This window comes from Nycticebus coucang, chromosome 21 (assembly GCF_027406575.1).
Source record: "Nycticebus coucang isolate mNycCou1 chromosome 21, mNycCou1.pri, whole genome shotgun sequence".
In the NCBI taxonomy this organism is placed as follows: domain Eukaryota; kingdom Metazoa; phylum Chordata; class Mammalia; order Primates; family Lorisidae; genus Nycticebus; species Nycticebus coucang.
In genome coordinates, this window is record NC_069800.1 from 48501771 (window position 1) to 48517236 (window position 15466).

The window sequence follows — 15466 nt, forward strand, 5'->3', positions numbered from 1 at the left end:
GGCTAAAACTCCAGGAACCCTCAGGATATCTGGGTGGTTTTCTTACTGGGAACAGGGGGGCTAGTGGGAGTCCTAGGCATGCCTTCTGAGGCGACTGTCGGGGTCCTGCCCAAGTTCCTGTCATCGGCAGGTGCACCCATCATCCCTTGGCTCCTGGGACTTCTATAGCTGATGGTTTCGACCTAAGACCTTACCTGAAAATCGCCCTTGGATGACTGGAGTTACAACACCTGGGAGGTCACCCTGCAACTCCGCAGTATGCCTAATGTATTTCCTCTCTGGACCTTTGCAGAGCGCTTTGGCTGACCCTGCCCTGGGCTCTGCTCTCTCAGGATGTGCTCCCTGTACAGTCAAGGGAACCCAAGACACAGAAGGGCGAAAAGATACATGGTCTTAAAACCAAAAGCTCTGAATACAAATTCAGACTGTGTAGCCCTTTCTAAGCCTTGATTTATTCATCTACAAAATGGAGAGAAGAGCAGTCACAGCAGTTTTGTTTTGAAGCTCACATAAGGTAACAATTATAATGAATGATTTTAGTTAACAAATCTAGAGTGCTTATTATGCGCCAAAGTCTTTGTACACATTACCTCTTTTATTTATTTATTTATGTTTAATTTATTTACTTATTTATTAATTTTATTATTATTATTATTTTTTGAGACAGAGTCTCACTCTGTCACCCTGGCTAGAGTACCATGGCATCATCGTAGCTCACAGCAAACTCAAATTGCTGGGTTTGAGCCATCCTCCTGCCTCAGCCTCTCAGTAGCTGGGACTATAGGTGCCCACCATGATACCTGGGTAATTTTTCTATTTTTAATGGAAGTATGGTCTTGCACTCCTGAGCTCAAGGGATCCTCCCACCTCAGCCTCCCAGAGTCCTAGGATTACAGGTGGGACTCTGTACCTGGCCTACAGTACTTCTTTTTTTTTTTTTTTTTTATTGTTGGGGATTCATTGAGGGTACAATAAGCCAGTTACACTGATTGCAATTGTTAGGTAAAGTCCCTCTTGCAATCATGTCTTGCCCCCATAAAGTGTGACACACACTAAGGCCCCACCCTCCTCCCTCCATCCCTCTTTCTACTTCCCCCCCCATAAACTTAATTGTCATTAATTGTCCTCATATCAAGATTGATACAGTACTTCTTTTAATCCTTACAGGTGTCCGGCATGTGGTAGGCATTCACCAAGGAGTGATCAGATGAGAAAACAGGCTCAGAGAAGTGAATTTACCAGGGCTTGGCTGCTTGAGACAGGGGAGTTCAGGACAGGCATGAGACAGAAAGTGTTATGGAGGGCATTGTTTGCTTACCGGGGAGGAGGGTTTTCCTCCTCCTGGGAAAACCTGTGGTCTTTGGGGCTGTTTTCCAGCGAAGGTAGGAAGTATTGTTCTCTCTCAGCTTCTCCTCCTTCATCTTAATTAGATTCTATTCTATCCTCTCCAATTTCCCCTACATTATCTAGCGACTGGGATTCTCAGCAAACCCATCATCTCGTTGTTGTTAGTAAAACAGAGATGACCTGCCTCAGAAAAGTGAACACTTGGGAGTCATAATTAGGGGAATCACTTGTAGTTTGGGTCCATGTGAATGAATCTGAGCCATGTGTGAGGCAGGCCGCAGGCTCGAAACCTTTTCCGGTTGTGGCCCTGGGTATGTGGGTCATGTAGGAATATGTGGAACTGTCCCTCTGTCTGCGTGGGACAGACAAAGCCACCGCTACCCACCAGCTGCCCCTTACCCCTTGTGGAAAACTGTGGATGGAATGAATAGAATTTCTGAAAACTTCTCAGGAATTTTATATTGTCAATGAGTGAATAATTTTAGTCTTAGGGAAAGGACAATGAATTGAGTTGATTTGAGGAAAGATCATTGTCTTCATTTGGGTTTTCCTGAAAGCAGACAGTGAAATAGGTTGAGAAGCAAGTGCCCTATTAGGGATTGGATTCCAAAAAACCCTGGGAAGTGGGACAGGGAAGGGAAGGAAGTCTATACAGGATGCATTCTCAAGTAGATTTTGCCCTTGGGAAAATGAAGATTTATCAGGGAACCCTTGGAGCCAGAAGGGAACTGAAGAGTTATCCCCCTCAAGGGATGAGCAACTTGGGGTAGTGAGACACTGACTCTCATCAGTCACTGGTTGAAGCCTGGCATTTTTATTTTATTATTTTTTATTGAGACAGAGCCTCACTATATCTGCCCTCGGTAGAATACTGTGGCGTCACAGCTCACAGCAACCTCAAACTCCTGGGCTTAAGCGATTCTCTTGCCTCAGTCTCCTGGGACTACAAGGCACCTGCCACAAGGCCTGGCTATTCTTTTTGTTGTTGTTGCAGTTGTCATTGTTGTTTAGCAGGCCTGAACTGGGTTCGAACCCTCCAACCTCGGTGTATGTGGCTGGTGCCCTAACCATTGAGCTACGGGCACCGAGCCATGTCTGGCATTTTTAGTTTGCTTTGCTGGCGGACCACACAGGTGGGAGTTGGTTGGCATGTCCTAAAACACTGAGGCTCAAGGAGCTCTGGGTCTCCTAGCTACAGAATCTACTAAAAGCTTCTGCTTTGAAACAGGACTACCTGGATTCAAACCTCAGATCCTCCTCGCTATGTGACCTCAGGCAAGTTACTTAACCTCTCTAGTTTTATCTATTGGACAGGAAATAGGAGAATCCAGACCCTGCCAGGCATTTGTGAGGATTAAAAGACTTCAGGCATACAAGACACTTCCAGGATGCCTGGCACAAGGGAAACACTCATTAGATTTTAGCTATTCTTAATAACTATAGTCTGTTTGTTCTTTTGAATTTGAATGGGAGAACATTCAGACACACAAGATGTTATGTGAGAAAAGGGGCCAGAAACAATGATCCAGGGTTTTGTCCAAGGACCACATGGTGTACTGTGTGTTTCAACAAGTATGAACATGTGGGCTCTTGTGTTGTCTTTCAGATCTTGTTTGTAGGAGAATCTTCTGTGCATTTGGTGATGTCCATGCAGCTAGAATGGAAAGCTTCTGTATCCATGGGCTGAACTGGTAATTGTAGCAAACCGACCAGGGAATTAGAGCGTGATGGCCAAGGTGGTGATGCAGCTGTGGGAGCCAGCTGTGATGCAGGTATAATCAACATAACAACAGGTAACATTTATTGAAGAGTTTTCTCTGTGCCAAGCACATGCAAAATACATCATCAGATGATGACATTTTCCCATCACATAGTCAAAGGTGGTGGCCCTGCCAGGACAGCTGCCCTTTCTCCTTTCAGAGTTCATATTAAAATAACCTCTCTTTGCAACCAGTGGTTGTGGAGTCTAGCCTTTCATCACAAGGCCCCGGGTGCATTCCAAGTTGCTGGCTGCAGATGTGGCAGGATTTCTCTTTACCTGGCTCTCGGCCCTGTGCTCTTCCCCAAAGAGCAACCGTGCTGCGCTAGGGGAACCACTGGCTCATTGTCACTGGCAGAGCCGAGGCAGGGGGAGGACCATATTGTCTCTGGGTTCAGGAACCCTCCTAGTGGTTAGCAGACAGCAGCATAATGGCCAGCCAGTGTGAAACTGTGCAAATTGCCTCATAAATAACTCGTAATGCACAGGCAACAGGGAGAGGCCACATAGCTCATGGATAAATGACTCCCTGCCACTTCGCGGTACTAAACCAGGGCTAATCTGGACTTCTCTGGGGGGATTCATTAACTGCCATGGGTTTCCCATGTGCAGACCTGCTGGGATGCAGACGCCTTGCTTGGTGCTTCTTGTGGCATTGTGGTGGGGCAGAACACTTCTGAGCAGGGCTGTTGGAGGGGAAAGTAACAAGCAAGCTGGGGGTGAGCCCTGTACGAATCATTTATTTTCTCTGGAGATCTCACTTTCTGAAGTAATCTCTTTGTGGGGCAGAGAAAAATATAGTAATCACAACAGCTAACGTTTACTGGGCATTTACTCCATGGGTCAGGCACTGTGCTAAGTCTTCTCGTGTAATTCCCACAAAACCCCGTTAAGTGGATACTATTATTATTAGTCTTTTTTTTTGGTCAGGGACCAGGTTTGAACCCGTCACCTCCGGTATATGGGGCTGGTGCCCTACTCCTTGAGTCACAGGCACCGCCCTATTAGTCTTATTTTCATAGAGGACGAAACTAGGCTCACAGAACTTTAGTTGCTTGCTTTAGGCCAACATGTGGTGAATGTATTAGTTAGCTTTTGTCCTGTTGTGGTAACAAACAGTCCCTGAAGCTCAGTGGTTTAAAATAACTGAGGCATTTTGCTTCTGTCTTAGGACACTCAAGGACCAGCTGTCCTACCCATCTTTATTCTAGGAAGCATGCTGAAAGAGCAGTCTCTAACTGGAACATACAATTTTCACAGCAGAAGAAAAGAAAAAGTAAGAAAACCATTAGAACCAGCCATGAATGTTGAAGCTTCTGCTCAGAACTGGCATATATCACTTCTGCTTGTGTGTCATAGGTCAGAAGTGTGTCACATGGCCAAGCCTCTTTCAGTGGGATGAGGAGGTTTGCTGCTTATGCAAGGAGCTATTACAGTTACTGACAATGGGGAGAGATGCTTAGCTCTCTTACAGGGAAGGCAGAGATCTGGTAATAATAATATAATCTGTGCAGGTGAGTGAAACCACATCTTTGAGATTATATGTTTGTGCTTTTAATCTCTGCTCTTCCCTGAATCAGGAGTTGGGAGACCTGGGTTTGGGTCATAGCCCTGTGCTGAGAAACTCTGTGACTAAGGGCACATTTCTTTTCCTCTCTGGGTCCCAGTGTCCCTGCCTTAGTTAGTTGCCCCCAGGAGTAGATCCAGAGACAAGGATTTAATTGCAAGTAGTTTATTTGGGAGGTGATGAGAGGAAGACCCAGTAAGATAGTAAAAGGCATGACTTGGATAAAGTGTGCATTACCAAGCAGCTTACCCTTAGAACAACCGGGGCACAATTCTGCTGAAGACTTTGGGGGGTGGGCACGCAGCTCAGAGTTACCCTGTGAGGGACAAGGAAGCCTGGTATTTATTCGCCAACTCCCAAGCCATTTTTAGTTGGAGGCCATTTCTCAGGGCATTGACTCCTTGCAGCTAGATAAAAGCCTTCAGCATTGTGAGCGTTTGATACCGTCCCTGTGTGTGAAGGGCAGTGTTGACTAGCAACACTACAAGGGCCTTTCTACTTGTCCCCACCTGTGCCTACTTCCTGGGCTGGCATGGGTCCAGCACATGGGTGATCTGGTTGGGTGTGGGGATAATGAGCATTTGCATTTCCTCTCTACCCTCCTGTGAAGGATCAGGGGCTGCAACTGGCTCTTCCTCTTGCCTTCCCACTGCACAAACCTTGGCTTTGGAGTATGCCCCGTCTGCCTCCTGCCCTTTACAAATGTGGCTGCTTCCCAAGGTGCTATGGTTTTTGCAGCCTGTTTGAGTGGAGGGTGCATTTTCTCCCACGTGCTCAGCTTTCCATGCCAACAGGAAGGCAGCATCATAGCCTTGTCTCCCACTGCCACTCATGATCCGGGCGTCTCCCATTCTATGCAAAAGGTTTTTTGGTTTGAAGCCCTTCCCATGGCACTCTGCCATCCCCTTGGCTGTGGACGTTTGCTCACCTGCCCCTACCAAGGTCTGTGTACCTAAGGCTGGCTCCCTACCTGCTTTCCTTCTCTGAGCCACCACCCTGGGTCCTACTTTGTCTACAAAGTTGATGCTTTCCACACCTGCAGTTCTTTTTTTTTTTTTTGAGAGTCTCACTTTGTCATCCTGGGTAGAGTGCTATGGCATCATAGCTCACAGCAACCTCAAGGTCTTGGGATCAAGAAATCCTCTTGCTTCAGCCTCCCAAGTAGCTGGACTACAGGCTCCTGCCACAATGCCTGGCTGAGTTTTCTATTTTTAGTAGAGATGGTTTTTTGCTCTTGCTTAGGCTGGTCTTGAACTCCTGAGCTCAAGCAATCCTCCTGCCTTGGCCTCCCAGAGTGCTAGGATTACAAATGTGAGCCACTGTGCCCAGCCACACATCTGCAGTTCTTGCATGGATGTCCCTCTCTCTCCCTCCAGGACAACTCAGCCATTTCCCTAGTCTCCTACTAGGTTCCCTGCACCTGCTCAGTTTATGCTTTCCTATTCATCAACACTTTGGCCATGGCAACCTCTCCAAAAATATAGGCGGGTAGAGAAGTAGCCAAGTGTGGGTTAAGAAAGGGGACTCCAGAGCCAGGCTGTCTGGATTTAATCCTAGATCTAGCACTTATGACTTACAAAAACTTGGACAACTCATTCATCCTCTGGGCCTAGTTTTCTCATCTGTTAAGTGGACGTACCTCATAGGATTGTTGCCCTGGACCACCTGGCAATGATGATTAGACCCCCACCTGACACACAGTGGTTACTGAATCACTATTTGTTAAATAAATTGAATTCAGTGATGTCTTTTCCATGCCGCAAAGCTTCCAAATTATCAGTGACCCACAGAGCAGAGACTGAACTGGCCAGTTTATCACTTGAAGCCATGGGAAACTGGCCTCTACCTCCCCTTCCAAAATCAGCCCCTCAGTTCCTTTTTACCCCACATTTTGTGACTTATCTGTTTCATATTTCTGAGTCTTTGTACATGATGCTGTTCCTCTTGTCTGGAATGCTGAGCCCCACCTTGTCCATTTGCCTGTTTCTTATTGACCTCTCAGGAGCCCCCTCTGGCTTTGCCTCCTCTAGAAATTTCCCAGGTCTATTCAGGTAGAGATAATTGCCTTTCCCCTTATAGGGACTGGGCACTGCCCCTGCTTTAGGGCCAAGACTAGGGTGAGGTAAGTGAGGTGTTTGCTTCAGGTGCCAAATTTCAGGGAGCATCCAACAAACTCAGTAGTCAAGACAGAATATTTGGATGTTTTAAAATTTAGTGCAATAAATCTATGTTGAACAGGATCTCAAAATTTTATATAAAGTTGGGCTCTACCCATATACTTGTAAGACTCACCCCATTTTCATGGCCCTGCTGTATCCTAGCCTGCTGGAAGACAGTGTAGAGGAAAGCCCAGTGGTGCCAGCTGAGGTTACCCTAGACTGGACTATGGCCAGCTTGCCTTATACTTGTCAACAGGTAGCTGCTTACATGAACCATAGCTAATAGGAAACACCTGAGTGAGCCCAACTGACCCAAAGACCTGTGAATGATATGAGTTCCTATGTTTACTTTTCAATTACTGTGCTTTTGGGTGATTTGTTACACAGTGGTAGCTAACTAATACGCTTCTTATGGCTATGCAGCCATTGAGCATGCTTCACCTCTGCATGGTGGGCTCTCTCTCCACTGGCTCCTTAGGCTTTGGTCCAAGGATTGCCACTTTAGAGAGGCATTCCCTGACTTCCCTGTTGAAGCTCCCCTCTCCAGGCTCTCATTCTACTGTGTAACTCTCCATCTTTGCTCTTCACTGCTGTCATACATCTGTATTGATGTATATGATAGTCTGATGCCAATCTCACCTGCATGAGAGCAAGAATTATGCTGTTTAGGCCTCCATCTATCTTAGCAGATAGTATTTGATAAATGAGTGGGTTTACTTTTATATAAAATTTGAGAGAGCTGATCAAGCCCTATGATTTCACTGCTTTTAATCTGGTGATATAATAGGTAAAACGGAGCCCTGATGCAAAGGTAATGAATCTTTTCTGGCAAACCTCCCCCACCCCCCAACCCCATGCATCACAAAGAACTCTCCTTTCTTCTGGGCAGGGTTGGCTGGTACAACATAAACTATAATGTGAATGGCACTTCTGGGGTTGAGCAGTGCACAGGCTGTGGGGCTGAGTTTAGGGTCAGTCTGGCTAAGCCAGGGCCAAGGTAGGGTGAGGAAGAGGGTGTTACTTGATGAGGGAAGTGGCCATAGATGGGCCACAGGGAGCACTGGAGGGATTCCTTGGGGCTTCCACTCTGACCCACCTGGTGCCACTCTCTTCCCCCTTCCTAGGCCCCACTCTCTAGCTGCTGCAGCCTCTGGCAATTTGAAATTCTGTCCCAGACCCTGGTGCCCTCACAACTTATCATGGAGCATGATAACTGGTCTCTGGACCACCATGTACCATGATTCCCAACTCATTCTTGTTTCTCACCCTGGGAAGGCGGTATGAGCTAAGATTGTGGACCTTCAATCCATGCTGCCTGGGTTTAAGTCCTACCATTGCGTATTATCAGCTGTATACCTTTGAGCAAGGCACTTACCCTCTCTATGTTTCAGTGTCCTGCCCGGGTTGTTATGACAATCAAACTGAGTGTGTTAAAGCACAACAGTGTTTACTGCATGGTAGGTACAGTATCAGTGTGTTTGTTCTTCTCCTTCAGTCTGGCTGCCTGAGGTCCTGATGCCAGGCTGAGGGTCCCAGCACATCTAATCAGGCTGAGTATCTGTTTCTTGTCAGAGAGGGCCATGCAGCTCCCTAGGATGTGTCTCCTGCAAGCTCCCCTCTCTGTTCTTAGAAGGACTGGCTCTGCAGAAGAATTGTCTTTGGGCAAGAAAGAGCCATCTCCCAGACAGACACACACATACACGCACACACTCCTGCCTGGCCCACTCCAAGGCTCTCTGTGAGCCCTTTGCTCCTCGTTCAGCCTCATCAACACCTTATTATAAAATCCTTCTCCAGCTCTCTGCCCAAAGGTCATCACAATTATAATCACTGCTGTAATTATGTCCCACTTCTTAGCCTCCCACAGGGGAGCGTGGGAGCACTGTCACCAGCCTACGAGGCTAGTTCTGTAAGGCCTATCTGGCTCCACCCTCTACACTGGGAACAGCTTGGCAGCCTCCCACCCTGCAGGGATGGCAATGGTCGTAGGGCCTACCCTGTACCCTCAGAGATGCCTTCTTCATTTAAGCCACCTGTGCCCCACCTGTGCTGCCCCCTGGAGTTCTCTCTGCCTCTGGGGGGCCTGCACTGAGGCATGTGGATGGTGTCACACCAGGCAGGGGATGACAATTGTCCTCACATCATTCTGTGATGCTTTTCAGGCATCTCTCCTGCTGTTCTGACGCCAGTGCAGGCTGCATGAGAGATGAGAGAGGGATTTTGACAGGGGGAGGCAGGATGAGGGTGAGAGCCCTGCGTGGGTGAACGGGCTGTGCATTCACGTGACAGAGCCGGGCCTGCCAACATTCCACAGGTTCTGCAGAGAGCACCGTAATCCCTGTGGATTGCTTGCTTACCTCACTTTGAAGTGCTTTGTCCACAGTATGGCTAACTTGTCTCTCTGAAAATTCACTTGTTAAAATCCTAACACCCATGATCTCAGCCTGTGACTATGTATTTTGAGGTAGAATCTTTATTTTTATTTTTGAACTGGAGTCTCACTTTGTCACCCTTGGTAGAGTGCTGTGGCATCACAGCTCACAGAAACCTCAAACTCTTGGACTTAAGCAATTCTATTGCCTCAGCCTCCTGAGTAGCTGGGACTACAGATGCCCTCCACAACGCCTGGCTTTTTTTTTTGTTGTTGCAGTTTGGCCGGGGCCAGGTTCAAACCTGCCACCCTTGGTATATGGGGCTGGTGCCCTACTCACTGAGCCGTAGGCACCGCCCCCTTGAGGTAGAATCTTTAAAGAGGTAATTAAGGTTAAATGAGGTCATTCAGGTGACCCTGATCCCATATGACTGATTTTCTAATGGGAAGAGGAGATTAGGACACGAACGCGCAGAGAAGGAAGACCCCATGAAGACACAGTCAGGAGAAGGCTGTGTTAGGCAGGGTCCTCCAGGAAAATAGAACCATAGGGTATGTACATATGTAGATAGATACATAGATAGAAAGGAGTTTATTATGAGGGATTGGCTCATGTGACTATGGAGGCTGAGAAGCCCTGCAGTCTGCCATCTGCAAGTTGAAGGTCCAGAAAAGCAAGCGGTGTAATTCAGTTCAAGTCTAAAGGCCTGAGAACCAGGAACTCTGAAGTCCAAGGGCAAGAGGAGGTGGACGTCCCAGCTGGAGGAGAGTGAACAAATTCACCCTTCCTGTACCTTTTCTACTGGGGCCCTCAACAGGTTGGATGAGCCCCCTCCCACGCTGTGGAGGGTAGATCTACTTTACTCAGTCTACCGATTCAAGAGCTAATCTCTTCAAGAAGCATCCTTATAATGCAACCCAGAAATAATGTTTTGCCAGCTAACCTGGCATCCCTTAGCCCAGTCAAGCTGACATATAAAATTAAGCATCACCAATAGCCATCAACAAGCAGGGTTTTTTCCTCTAAACACCTTCTAGGTTTGACAACCTTATCATGGGAGTGGCCTGTGATGCTCCTAAGGCCTCTTCTGACCACCCTGTCAAGACTGGCTAGAAATATGATCAGAGGATACCTGGGGAGAGAGCAGACAACTGTCCTTCTTCAGTGATCCTGCTGGTCCTGCTCTCAAGTTCTCCATCCCCTACCTGTTCTGCAGTGCCTCACCCTGCCACTCACATGGATACCTATATTTTTGGAGGGGAGAGGGTGGGGAGTAGGGTATACATTGGCTTGAAATCAGCAGAATGTAGCAGAGATAGGGATGGAGGAGAGACAGAGCATGGGTAGGCTGCCCTGAAGGGGGAGGGTCACCTGAACCTGGAGACATGCTGGGAGCAAGAGGTGGGTCTCCTAGGTGTCTGTGCCGGTCATGTGGTTCAATGGGAGGAGTCTGTCCGTGTGTGTGGGTGGCTTTCCCTGAGGAGAGTACCTTCTCTACCCTACAGACCCATAAAAGGGGGCTGATAACACTACTCCTGTGAGGATTAAATAAATTCTTGAGCATCAGAAACATTAACATAGTGCCTGGAACATGTTAAGTACACAGCAAATGCTCCTTGAGCTATTCTTATAACCGTTGTTAATATTTGCCAAAATTCCAGGCCAAACCAGTCTGGGAATAAAAAATGAGTGACAGTCTGACCTTGTAGGATATTTCTTTTGCTTTGACAATATTATACTACTGAAGGTTGTTTAGGCCCTTAAAACCTCCCCAGTACTGGGGGTGTCCTGGGAATTACACCTAGATGCTTCTTATTTCAGCCCTGCCTCTAGCTGCAGGTAGAGTCTGCTGTCCAGTCTTCCAAGGCTGGATAAGTTCCACAGAGGGGTACAACATTGCCTAACACAGACTTCTGCCCTCGGTCTAGAAGCCACATTGTACAAGGACACTGACTCGCTGACTCTACCTCACTGAGGTAGGTAATAATAGCCTCATTTTGCAGATGGAGAAACTAAGACTCAGAGAGGTTACCTCATCTGCTTGTGAACAGCACAGCTGAGAATCAAGCTTAGGCTGTCTGACACAAAAGCCCCCTCTCTTCTTAGCCTCTTCTTAGAACAACGGAGAATCCATGGGGAAGGTTTGCCATAAGACACTGAGAGCCTGATTGATTTATGCATTTTCAAAAATCCTTAGAGCAGATGATGGGCAAGGTGGTGTTCGGGCATCCTGCCTGTGCCATGGCAGAGTGCTTCCTGGGAGTGCACATTCAGCCCACATGTGGGAGGGCTGAGCTGGTTCTCTCTTCACTTTATTGATGTAGAGTGAGTTGAAGGTTATTGCAATGAATAACAAATGAGCTATCATAGAGGAGCCGATTATTCCGAAGTGTTACTGATGTTTGTGTTGATAAAAATGAATAAATGGCTAAGTGTTTGCAGGGAATGGAAGAGAAAAGGCATAAAGGGGAAATTCATATGTGCCTCTGGTAGTTAGAAACAATGAGTCTTGAAACAGAAGCAATCATGGAATGGGATAAAGCAGCTTTGTGATTTGTTACGTAGGGAAAATAATGACAGAATCTTTCATCTCTGGCCATGCTGGCTGCAAAGTGGTAATAGACATTGGCTTTGAACAGAGGCGATAAGAGACCAAGAGAAAAATAGACTTCAGAACAGTGAATATAAGAGCCAAGTTTTGCTTGGCTTTTCTCATAGATAGGCAGAGACATATGGAGGACGGAGAGGGTTATAACCATTTCAGCTTCTGTGTAGATGGAGGAGAGAGCCTAGCTGGTCCCAAATGGGGATGGAGGAGCTACTTCCAGGATTGGGAGCCAAGGCCAGCTGCAGGAGGGTAATGAGAGGTCACAGTAATGGACAGGGGCATCCAGACATGGATTAGCTCTCATACAGATGACCTTAATCCAGATATTCACAACCTTTCTCTCGCTTCTACTGAGACACATTCCTTAGTGCAATTTCTGTCCAGTTGGCTACAACTTTTTCTTCTGTACTCAAAAAAGCATACCACAAGGCAAGCGATTAAGAATGATGCTGTGGCTGTCAACTCAGAGGTGCATGTCAGATATTTCAAATGTTTTGAGGGAAACTCGACATCCTCTGGACATGGTGGTAACTACCAGCTCAAGGTAACTCACAGTTTCAGCATTAGATTAAGCTATATTCCCTTTGATAACATCATATCTTTGCAAAGCTGGGTTTTCAGTTATTGCTGTGAGAAAAATCAGGTATGGTGCATAATCAGCATAAAGAGTGTGATGAGAGTTGTGGTGTCCAGTCTGACTGCAAGGTTTAAGAGGTTGTGTAGTGCCCAACAGGTACACACATCCCATTACTAAGTAATTAGAGTTATTTGAGAATGAAATAAAATTTTTTTTTCAATTTATGTGCATTATTTTTTCAATTAATAATTGAACGTATTTAAGGAATACAGGGAGATATTTCAATACATTTGTTGTATAATGATTTACACATTTGGCATGTATCATTTCCATTATTAAAAACATTTAAAATCCTTTCTCAAAAAAAAAAATGCCCCAAAACAACCCTTTCAAATCCTCTTTCCTAGCTATTTTGAAATATACCATACAATTTTGTCAATCACCCTTGCACAGCAGCACACCAGAACTTATTCCTTCTGTCTAATTGTGAGCTTATGCAAGTTAATGGATCTCTTCCCATCTCCCCTTTCCTTCCCTCCCCCGTTCTCTGGTAACTGTGATTCTGCTCTCTACTTCCACATGATCAGCTTTCTAAGATTCCAACTGTGAAGCCATAATGCAGTATTTGTCTTTCTGTGTTTGGCTCACTTCACTTAACATGATGTCCTCCAGGTTCTTCCATGTTGCCACAAGTGACAGGATTTTATTCTTTATCATGGATAAATAGTATTCCATTTATTCAAGTGAGTATATAGGCTGCATTTAATTTATCCATTCATCCATTGGTTAATTCCTATCTTTGTGAACAGTGCTGCAACAAACATGGGTGTGCATGTATCTCTTCAACAGACTGATTCCATTCTTTGGGATTTATACCTAGTGATGGGAGTGGTCAATCATATGGGTGGTTATAGTTTTAATTTTTTTGGAAACCTCCATACTGTTTTCTATAGTGGTTGTACCAATCTGCACTCCCACATCAGTGTATGCGTTCCCCTTTCCCCATATCCTTGCCAGCATTTGTTATCTTTGATCTTTTTGATAACAGTCATTCTAAGATATTGTGGTTTTAATTTGCATCTCACTAGTCATAGTGATATTGAACATTTTCTAGTGTGCCTGTTGGTCTTTAGTATGTCTTCTTTGGAGAGATGTTTATTCAGGTCTTTTGTCCATATAATTAATTAATTAACTGATTAATTTTGAGACAGAGTGCCACTATGCTGCCAGTAGAGTGCTATGGTGTCACAGCTCACAGCAACCTCAAACTCCTGGGCTCAAGTCATCCTCTTGTCTCAGTCTCCTGAGTAGCTGGAACTACAGGTGCCTGCCACAAGGCCCAGCTAGTTTTATGAGAGGGGGTCTTGCTTTTGTTCAGGCTGGTCTCAAACTCCTGACCTCAAACAAATGCCTGTCTTGGCCTCCCAGAGTGCTAGGATTATAGGCATGAGCCACCATGGCTGGCCCTTTTTGTCCATTTAAAATTGTATTAAAAAAAAATTTTTTTTTTTTTTTTTTTGCTATTGGTTGTTTTAGTTTCTTATATGTTCTTGTTCTAGGCTCCTTGTCTGATGTATAGTTTGCAAATATTTTCTCCCATTTTGTAGGTTTTCTAATAGTTTCCTTTGCTGTGCAGAAGCTTATCTTGATGAAATCCCATTTGTCTATTTTTGTTTTTGTCACCTCTGCTTTTTTTGAGTTCTTGTTCAAAAAATCCTTTCCCAGACCAATGTCATAGAGCATTTCTCCTGTGTTTTTTCTAGTAGTTTATAGTTTCATGTTTTATATTGAAGTCTTTAATCCATTTTGAGTTGATTTTGCATATGGTGAGAAATAGGGTCTAGTCTCATTTTTCTACATGTGGAGATCCAGTTTTCTCAGCATAATTTGTTGAAAAGATGGTCTGTTCTCCAGTGTGGTTTTGGCACTTTTGTCAAAAATCAGTTGGCTGTGAAGATGTGGTTTTATCTCTGGGTTGTATATTCTATTCCATTGGGTTATGTATCTATTTTTATGCTAGTACCATGCTGCTTTTGTTATTATAGCTTTGTAGTATAGTTTGAGGTCAGGTAGTGTGATGACTATCTGATCTTGTTCTTTTTGCTCAAGACTGATTTGGCTATTTGGAGTCTTTTGTGGTTTGAGATAAATTTTAGGATTTTTTTCTATTTCAGTGAAGTGCATAATTGACATTTTGATAGGGATTGGATTGAACATGTAGATTGATTTGGGTAGTACTGACATTTTATCATTATCTTCTAATCCGTGAATGTGATGTCTTTCCATTTATTTGTGTTCTCTTCTTCTTCTCCCTCCGTCCCCCCCGCCCCCATCAATGTTTTATGGCTTTCATTGTAGAGCTCTTTTACCTTCTTGGTTGCAATCCCCCCCTTCCTGCCCCCAAACAGGTATCTTGTTGTATTGTACTGTATTTTATTTTATTTTGTAGCTCTTATAAATGGGGTTGCCTTCTTGATTTCTTTTCCAGGTAGTTCACTATTAACATATGGAAACACTATATTTGTATTATTTAAAAAATCAGTTACAAAGTTTAGTCATGTTAGTACATACTTATTAAATTATTTATACCTAACTATTAAATAAACATAATTGTTAGATATTTCTGTTTATTATGTTAGTGCTCCCATGAAAAAAATATTTGAGACACTAAAAATGCTGTCAATGGAGAAAGTCTAGGGACTCCTCTGTTATGCATCAGTTAGGTCCCAAAAGGAGACCAATGGCATCCTCAAACCAGTCAACTTCAAGAGGGTTGAAGAAAGGTCTTTTTTAAAAATTATATATATTTTTTCTTTATTGTTGGGGATTCATTGAGGGTACAATAAGCCAGGTTACACTGATTGCATTTGTTAGGTAAAGTCTCTTTTGCAATCATGTCTTGCCCCCAAAAGGTGTGGCACACACCAAGGCCCCAACCCCCCTCCTTCCCTCTCTCTGCTTTTCCTTCCCCCACCTCTCCCTCCTTCTTTCTCTCTCTGCTCTCCCCTTTCCCCACCCCCACTGTGACCTTAATTGTCATTAATTGTCCTTATATCAAAATTGAGTACATAGGATTC